This window comes from Chiroxiphia lanceolata, chromosome 4, assembly GCF_009829145.1.
Source record: "Chiroxiphia lanceolata isolate bChiLan1 chromosome 4, bChiLan1.pri, whole genome shotgun sequence".
In the NCBI taxonomy this organism is placed as follows: domain Eukaryota; kingdom Metazoa; phylum Chordata; class Aves; order Passeriformes; family Pipridae; genus Chiroxiphia; species Chiroxiphia lanceolata.
In genome coordinates this window covers 15,262,182-15,272,014 of record NC_045640.1, presented here as the reverse complement: position 1 = coordinate 15,272,014, position 9,833 = coordinate 15,262,182, and positions in this window count along the sequence as shown.

Below are 9,833 nucleotides of genomic sequence, written 5' to 3'. Positions count from 1 at the left end.
TATAATGTAAATTGTGTATATCTTTGCATATGTCTCCACTGGCGCTTGTGTTTGTGTATTAAACACTCGCATAGGCGCAGAGTCCAACTCTGCAGTCGGGAGGCTGCCTATATTTAGATACCTCCCGCTCGCTCGCAGGGTAATAAAACAGGAAACCACGTAGATTTTCTCTCCCCCACGCACACACACACACACACGCGCACACACACACACACACACACACACACACTACTACACAGGTAGAAAGCGACACTTCTCCGGGAGAAGGAGAAGCGGCAGAAGATGCCGGAGCACAGGCAGCCCCCTGTGGCAGCGCAGCACCTGCCCAGCCTCCCAGGGGCTCCCGGCAGCAGGGGCCAAAGGTGGGCCGAGGTTAAGGGCCTCTCCCCGGCAGGCTTTGGCAGGCTTTCTTTGCGCTCTGCTTCTCCTGTCAGAGGGACGGCGACGCGCCCCGAAGGTCGGGGGCACGGGGAATCCCGACCGCCCTCCCAGTGGCTCTCTCGGGTCTGCAGCACCAACCCGCCGGAGCAAGCCGCTCCGCTGGGAGGACTCCGAAGCCCAAGAACAGGGGTGCTCCTGTCCGCAGACAGTCGGGAGTGCTGGGAGACCTGCTGGAGCAGGGCTGACCCGGGCGGCTGGAAAGCCGGACCCCCGCGGCCTGCGGAGATCCCAGGGCATTGCCAGTAGTGGCTCCATCGAGCAGCCTGGCTTGTCCCGAGGTGATGGGAAAAATAAGGGGCAAATCTTTCTGCCCCGGCCACATAATCGGGGATGTTACCGGTCCCAAGCTGTCCGAAAGCCGCGTGAAAGTGGATTCTTTCGCGTTGTCCGCTGCTGCAGCGAACACCATGATTAACCGGGAAGCAAGGTGTACCGGGGAGCAAATGAATGGTTTCCCAGCCGAGTGTCACGGCGGTCCCCGCAGGAACCCGCATTCCTCCGGGACGGGCAGTGCTCCCTCCTCCGGGGGCGAACAGAGACGCCAGTGGGCTAAGGAGGCTCTGCGCGGAGGCCTCCGGCACCGCGGGGGCTGCCGTCTGCGGGACCCCCGCACCGCCCCGTGCCCGGGCAGCCGCACTGACCCGCACCGGGGCGGCTCCGCACGGCGGGCCCGTGCCTTACCGAGGGACCGCGGGAGCGGGCGGACTCCTACCCGCAAGGGGGGCTTGTCCTTTTCCTAGAACATGTTCAATATTTGTGGTGTGATTTTTTTTGTTTGGTTTGGGGTTTTGTTGTGGGTTTTTTATTTATTTATTTATTTTTGATTTTGTGGGTTTTTTTAAGGGAGGGAGAGAATTTCGACAATCCGCACGCAGTCCGGAGGTAAGGCGCGGAGCGAGTGGGCGACTTCACTCCCGGGCCGACACGTGAGGAGGGTGTCGCGGTGTTCGGGGCAGGCCAGGGCCGAGAGCTGCCCTCCCCCCCACCCTCGCGGCCGTAGGCACCTTCCTGTCCGACAGCCCCCAGCGGAAAGCCCTGGCAGAGAATGAGGGTTTTGACGCCTCTGTCTGGGGCTCTTGAGGTGGCTAAAGAACCATACCGAGCTCTTTTCCCGCTGTCTCCCCAGACCCATACCGGAGCTGGGAGAAATGTTAACCTCTGGGCTGATCCCAAATGATGCTGCTGATTGTCGGGGTGATCCTTGAAAAAATTTATAGCGGAGAGTGGTGGCTGCAGAGCCTCAGGTTAAACCGTTTTGGGGCTCTCAGGGGCCCCCATGGCTTCTTGCCTAAAATCTGACTCGGTAGCGAAGAGGCCAGCGCTTGGGGTCCCGAAGGACACTGCTGGCAGCCAACAACACATCCTCCGCTGAAACAGAAACTCATCTGAGCCAGGGAAGCCTCTTCTTTCCCGCGACAGTGGGTCGGCGCTGGCAGAGACAAGAAGGGGCGAAAAGGGACTTCCCCGCTGCTGCCGACGGACAGAAGGCAACTCGCAGGAATTACCTGCTGTCTCGAAAGAGGTGCAAGTTGCCACCAGGACTGACGTCCGATGTCCTCCCCACTAAAGTAGGGACAGAGCAATTAAAAAAAAAAAAGTATATATAGGTAAAGGGCTCCTAAGTATTTAAAACACTTTTTTTTTCTTTCTTAAAAAAAAAAGAAAAAGAAAAAAGAAAAGAAAAGGAAAAAAAAAGAAGCATAGAAGTTGGAAAGGCCACACGCAGTCTTTTCATGCACGGCCGATTGACAACCAAAACAGTGCTTCCACACCGAGCGAGAATGGCCAGAAAACCATAAAACGGGTGGGAAGGCAAAGAAGGGTCTGATTTTCAGCTTCAGGAGTCTGGAGGGTATCAGCGTGCGAGCAGGGGCGTCGGCGGCCGGACAGAGGGGTGGACGGGGGGATTGAAGGGTGGCCGCCTGGCCGGGGCCGGCGCTCAGGGAGCGCCCACGGGACAGAAGCCGCTGCTCGGAGGGGCGCTCGTTCCGGCGTTGTTTCCTAAATTACTCTGTGGGGAAAGCAAATCCTGCAGGCGGTGACGGCTCTGAAAAACACCGTCTCCTCTGCCCTCGGCTTCAGAGCCTGACCCTGCCTTTTGGCTCCGGCGCTCCGAGGACTCCGCTCGGCACCGATGATCTGTTCCCCGTTCAAGACGTCCGACGACGAGACCCCCACTGCTTATCTCCTGGGTAGGGGTAAAGGGCTCTGCCCATGGATCTGCGCTGCACTTGAACCGGCCAGGGAAACTCTTTGTGTCGCAAAGGACTCGAGTGATAATTAGGGATGAAATGTGCGTGGAGAGGACTAATATTATTTTTGGCTTGTGCGAGAATAATCCAAATTTTCAAACTGTATGAATAAAGCTGGGTAGGCTGGGAGGGAAGGGAGGGGAGGTGGTTCTGCCGGCTGTCGGCAGCTCTTGGACTCGGTGGCGAGGCTTGCGCCAGGATCTCCTGCTCGGCACGGCGAAAACGAAGGACGGGTCGTGTCCGGGACTTGCCTTTTGGCACTGACCTGCGGTACCGGGCGGCGACAGGGCGGGTGGTGGGGTGCGCAGCCCCAAAGATACCCTTTGAGAAGCCGCAGGGACGTTTTCCCCCGTGTCCCGAGCGGATGCACCGAGGTGACGGCGTCGCCGCTCTGTTCTGCATGGTGGTACCACACTTCATAAAGAACATATAAGACAAACAGTCTTTACATGGCTAATAATAATAATAATAATAATAACAATAACAATAATAATAATAGAATATTCGTCCTTCTCTTTATTAAGTTAAGAATAAAAAATTATCGCAAACGGGGAACTTCTACGGACGTAGTACATCTTCCCAGCGACCACAACAAGAGAAGAGCACATGCGCTCATTCACTGGTTATAAATTCCACTCCGAAGGGGTGCAGGCTGTGATTTTGTGAAGTGACTGTGAAGGTTCCCTTAAATTGTCTGAAATTTTACTAATTTTCCTTATTAAAAAAAAAAAAGTGTGGAAGAAACGGACAGATTTCCTCTCTCTAGGGGAAAAGTTTCTGGGTTTTTCTGCGTTGTAGACTCACGGACACTGGGAAGTCGTGCTTAGACGTCCGTGTCAGGCCACGGCCCGTGGGATCACAATGATGTAGTTTTACCCGAAATACCTCCAAAAGAAATAACCACTTCATTTTTGCGAAAAATTATTTCACTAAGGAGGGAACAGAAACGAAGGTGAAAGAAAAAAAAGTCTATCACAAGCCCTCGGCGTAGGGGGTGAACTTTAAAATTAAAAAAAACCCGGCCTTTTATCTTAGAAAAAAAAATTGTATGCAAGATTTGCAACTTGGAAATTACTTGTAAACTGATCTCGCCTCGAGAAGAATGCCGTTTTCAGAGGGGTGGCAAAGCCCTCGGCCGGGCGGGCGCGGCGGGGGGAGCGGCGGGCGGGGGCTCCGGGCTGGGGAGGGCGGTGGGGCCGGGGCCGCTGCACCCCCACCGGGAGCGGGGCAGCGGGTCCCCGGACATCCCCTCATGCCAAGAACGGCATCAGCTACGGGGGATGCAGACATCTCCCTCGCACAGGACGTCTTCCAGGAGCTCTCCCCATCTTTTCTCTCCTGCCCTCTCTCCTTCGGGAGGTACCTGCTTGCTGCTCGAGACAACGCCCATCGCCGCCCGACCCTCTGCTTCTTGCCTCCCACTGCCCGCAAAACCTTCTCTGACCAATCTAGCGCCTGTTCCCTGTCCCCTCACCGTGAGCAGGGCCACACCAGCTCGGGGCAGAGCCTTCGTCCCCGGCCGCCGCGGGCAGCGGGGCGGGAGCGTCCGGCGGCCCGGCACCGGCGCCTCTCCTGGACCCTGCCAGCGCCCCACCGGGCTGCTCCCGGCCTCCCGCGGCCCGGCAGGGAGGGTCTTCTCAATGCCAGGCCTGTGTATTTGTAGTTTGATTTCGCACGTCAAGGATAATTTCTTCATACAACTTAATGGACGCGGCTTGACATCCATAATGATCGCTAATCATTCAAATTATTTTTGCTAGCGCCCAGACATGTTCCAGTTGTTGTGATAGATCGCGTTTCACCCATAATGACGGACAATTACCATTTCTAATTCGCCGGCTTTTGACACCTAAATCCACCCACCATATGTGGCTGAAACGCGCCGGGCTCGGCAGCGAGGTCCTGATGACATTTGCAGCAAACCTCTCTCCTCTGAGCGGGGCACCTGGGGTGCCACCCACCCCCCGAACACCCCCGACCCTCCTCCAGGCCGCCCCAGCTGGGCTGTTCGCCATCGCAAGGCCCCGGACGGCAGCTCCGCGGCCGTGTTGAGACCGGTCGGGAGGACAGGAGCGGGTCCTACGCGGAGCAGCCGCTTCCTTTCCCTCCTGGGGCAGCCGGGCTGTGCTCGCCCTCGAGGCGTTTGTAGTGCCTCACAGGAACCCCGGATGGAAAAGAGGCTTGATCTGGGAGCCAGGGGCGTACGTGTGGGATATTCCCTTCCCACCGCCCCTATTACCATCGCGGCCAGGGTAACCTGCGTGTGTGTTTGTGGTCTGATCCTCCTCGACGTGGGGACCCATGGCCTTGAGCTGTCCTCTGTGGGAGAGACAGAAAAGCGTGACGGGGAGTTTCAGCTGCGAACTGGGTGCAGTGCCTTTTCGTCGCATCCATTACTTTTCCTGGGGTATTTACCTCCTCAATTCCCCTGGAAAGCCGATGCATCCGATGTGAGGTCTCTCTGCAGCACCTGATGCAGCCAATGGAAGCAGAACAGCAGCTCTGCGCTGCCGCCCCAGCCCCAGCCCCAGCCTCGGTCACCCGGCTCAGTCCGACTGTCGGGACATCCACCCGCTCCTTGGACAGATGTGCCCTGGCGCTGGGTCACGTTTTGCGAAAAGCAAGTGGTGAGGATTCACCAGGGGTGATTTCTTTGGGGCTTATTTATTTATTTATTTATTTAATAAATGAATGAACGAACGAAACCGCATCGTTTGACTTTAATTCCGGCACCACGGAAGTTCCGCCGCAACGTCCACGGCACAACATCCCTGCAAGTGCTGCGAGGCAGAAACTCCGCGTTTCTATAGAGCGCAGGCATCGCCTGCTTTTCAAGCCCTGGGTACTTCTGCCGCACTAACGTTTAAAGAGCCACATGAAACATTTCCTTCGGCAGGAATAACTGATTGTAGATACTCCAGTCACAGTTGCAAAGAAGGGCAGAAAGGGAGCAAAACCAGTCAGATTCTGAGGTTGTGCTGCTCTCCCCCGCATTGCAGTGCTCACCTACGCAGCTCAATGAGTAGTCAGTGACACAGAAGCCCAGAGAGGGTCACACAGACACGCATGTTTCCAGTGGGACAGACAGATTTGTCCGAGAGCTGGTGATTACCGGCGGGAGGGTCACGCGTCCAAGCATGTCGAGGCATTACCCAGGCCTTCTCAGTGCCCTTGGTGAAATACGTCCCCATTTGCTAACCCTGAGTGCCTCTATAAAACCCACTGGTGAACTCGTTTCTCCGCTGGGCACTCGGATAGCGGCTGCCGGCGGCAGTGGGGCGAGAGGACCTCCGTGTCAGGGGGACAGGGATGAGGGCGGGGGGCACCACCGGGACACTGTCGTCGAATCCCGGCTCGGAGCGGCGAAAGGGAACTGTCATCAGCGGGAAAGTGCTGAATCCGACCTGACCCCCGCCCCGGCCCCTCCGCGCCTTCTGCCGCAACCAAACGGCCCCGCCAAGGGCAAACACACCGACCTCTGCTTTGGACAGCTGGGGTGCAGGAAATGGGTTCTCACAGCCTTTTTAATGGAGCAAGTGGAAAGATTAAGCCATCAATATACTTTAAAATAAGGACTAGAGGGATTGCCTGTCTGAGGTTTCTCGGCTCCCGGCGAGGTATTTTGATGAGGAGGTTTATTTCTAGTTAAACTTCCAAGGCATGTCTGAGGTGTTATTGCAGCTTCCCCAAGAATTAAACAAAATACTTTCTCAGCCCTCGATTTCGAGGTGAAGACGATGGAAAAAACCAGCAGCCCAGTACATACTAAAAATCAGAGCACTGCCCGTCAGCAGGTACTGACTGACTGCCGGGAGTGGGGCAAGGCGATTTAGGCTGGAACGGCCCGTCCTGAGGAGCAGGCCAAACACACCGCAGGGGCCGGTGATAGTTCCAAGACTGGGGGATCCGAACTGCATCATGCAAAGGAATAGATAGACCCGCGTTCTTCAGCGGGAGCAGGACTGGGGCTCAGGCACTTGGTGGTACTAGGACAGTCAAAAAGGACACCCGGGTAAGAATCCCCGAAATTCAGCAGAACAATAATTGCCAATGAGCTTCACTGGGTGTGGACATATAGGTGTTATTAAAGGGTCTTCAAAGTTTATTTTCCCACAGATCTGCCAGGTGTCTGGACTCAGATAACTCTGCTTCAGACAGGTTCAGTCTGGGGGTTTTGCCACGTTTTAGGTCACGTTTGCACTTTCTCCACTCCGACTTTCACGCGCTCGTCATCATTGATTATAGTGAGCTTCCTAAGCCAGAAAAAAACCGCATACCATTCAAGAACTAATAAATTTTTCTGTATGTCTTTGACAAGAATTAGGCTCTTCCTGCATGTATCAATCTAGCCAGCAACAGAGACTGGTGATACATGAATTTGGGGGGGGGAAAAAAGGGAGAGAGAGAAAAAAAAGGATGTGTATGTCCACTCTCTGCTAGGATAGGAAAAGAAAAGCAATGTTCCAGCGACAGAAGGTTGCTTGATTTCCTTGATAACTTTGTAAGATACATATTATTCTATGTCTTAACACACCACCTTAAACCTAGAGATCTCGGGGAATTGTGTGGAGCAAGATCTGTTCTACAGAGAGTACTGTCTTTTTATCCTTTCTGCAGAGTATTTTCTAGGTATTCTTGGAACAGAAAGGTCTCTTAGCTTCCTAGCAAGTGTTCCACAGGGGTATCAAGGAAAGCACGAAAACCTCGGTACTTCTTGCTTTTGTCCCCTCCGCCAAGAGATCCCGCTGGACCAGCCCACAGTCCCCTGCTGGTACGCGGTGTCTGACACTGCCATCTTGTGTTCTACAGTTTCAGTTATTATTTACGAAACCAGTTGCAGCGAAAGAGTGTTATCTGCAAACAAAAAGGTGTATCTGAGGCATGAGTTTAACACATGCTCTCAAAGGGAGGTGCCAAGTAACCCTTTTATTTAAAACGCTAAATTTCAACATTTTAGCTTCTAGCTAAAGAGCGAAGTTAAACCATATTTGAGCCTGTCGGATCTTCTTAAGGATGAGCAGGCTTTTCTGTGTCTATCATGGTATAACTCAGGCTTTGTTGATCTCTCAGGTCTCTCCAGCGGCGCTTTTCTGCTAGTCATGTTCACCATTCTATAGGAAGAAACTAGCAGAGTTTATTTACCCTGTGTAGACACAAACAGGAAGATCATGTCAGAAGTTTTCTGAGTATTTTCTGCCTTTGCTACCACCACCGTAACCTCAAACAAATCTCTGCAGACTTGCCATCCAGTTTTGGCTTCAATAGCTAAAACTTCCCAAAAGTGAAAAGCTAAGGAAAATCATTCAAATGAGGCAAGATGAAGAAATTTTACCCTGTCTTAATAATTTGAACCAACAGGCACAGACATCTGGCCAGTGAGGACAGATGGAAGTGAACTGAGGGTGATATGCCTGTTTTATACTCAATAATAAACACAAAAACTTTTGGGGGATATAGAAAGAGGAGAGTGAAGTGGTGACAACAGAGGCATCTCTGGAAATGCAGAAATGTCAAATTGTGCCTTTATTTTTTTTTTCCTTACAGAGAAGGCCTAATGGCATGTTAATGACCCATAGTTTATTTTATGTTTCCTGACTTTTTTTTTAATGTTATGACCTTGATTACTTAAACATTGTTTTCTTTCTTAATTAAAATAAGTATCACTGTATCCCTTTAGAAGTATTAAAGTAATGTAAGAATGGTGTAATTAGAGTAAGTGATGAAAACTTTCTGGTCAGGACTTCAAAACATGTGAAATTAATAATGAATAACTTAAGTAAGGTGTTGCAAATAATGTTAATTAAAAATGTCCACATGCAGTCCCTCTGAGGGGATGTGAATAAATATCTAGCAGTTTCTATTGGGGTCAGTTTATACTGAAAATGAGGAAGTCTTTATAATTCATAACTCTTACAGAGTCTTTATGAATGCTTTTTCTCATATTTCCCACTGGAAACCATTAGATAATCTGTTTTTATTATACAGAGCCAAACATTTGGCTTAATATTTTTGTTTCAGAACAGACCACAGAATCATGGGGATATTAGCCATTCCGTAATTTTTAGGGGTGCCTTAAAACCATGTACATTTATTCCTGTCTTGAGAGCTTCTTTAAGTTACAAGCTTTGATCCTTGTCCTCCAAAAAATGTTACCCTAGATACATATAAAACAGGCATTAAAGAAGTTTCTTCCTCTATGTTTCTTCATTAACCATCTACCTTACCACCCACAATGCTGTGAATTTAAGAGTCTACATAATCGAGTCCATAAATTAACAAAAAACCCCAGACAGCCAGAGCAACCAAGGTGTGGATGGTACATTGACCTTAATGTTCTCGTATTAGCACATTAAACAAGCAGAAAGGGAGTTTTTAATTATGCCTAGGCTTTTTTATGGCAACAAGACATATTTCTTTCCCTGACCTTCCTGCAAATTCGGTACATTTTTGGGGCCAAACCTGAATTAAGAGAGATAGCAAAAGTGTGTGATGGAAGGATTATTCTGAATATCTCAGGAAGATTGTGAGTAGGAAGCAATGAACTGAAAGCATAATTCAAACTGGTGTTCGGTGTTTTAAACTATGAGTTATTCAGCATTTCAAAATGACAGCTTGTAAATGTTAATTTTACTAAATGCAGAGCAATAAAATTTTGTAAGTTTCTGTCATTTTGAATTTTAGTGACTCAGATTGAAGCCTCCAGCCTTTTAAATCACAGCTTGTAGGAGCACAGCTCTAAAGCATCCATCACTCTTAAATTTGTGTGCTTTTGAAAACCTCATTATTGCCTTTGCTCACAAAATATCCTTGTCAGGATCCAGGTATGCATGTCTCATGTCAATGATAGGTTGACAGACTCATGCCCTCTGTTATGTTTACATTGTATATTGCATAAAGATTTCTGCTCTTCATTCTCAGCAGGCAGAAAATAAAACAGGATTAGCAGTGATATCACCCTTCAGACCAGCCAGATTTTCTCCTTTGATCTCCAAAAAATTTCTTTGTATGTGCAAGGCAAGTGTCTGGCTCAAGGATCTTTGTTTCATTCTTGGGACAGACATTGGCTGATTCAGGACAAGTCAAAACATACTAATGCCTATCAGTTAAAGCTGAAATCTAGCAGGGAATATCTTGGAAAAG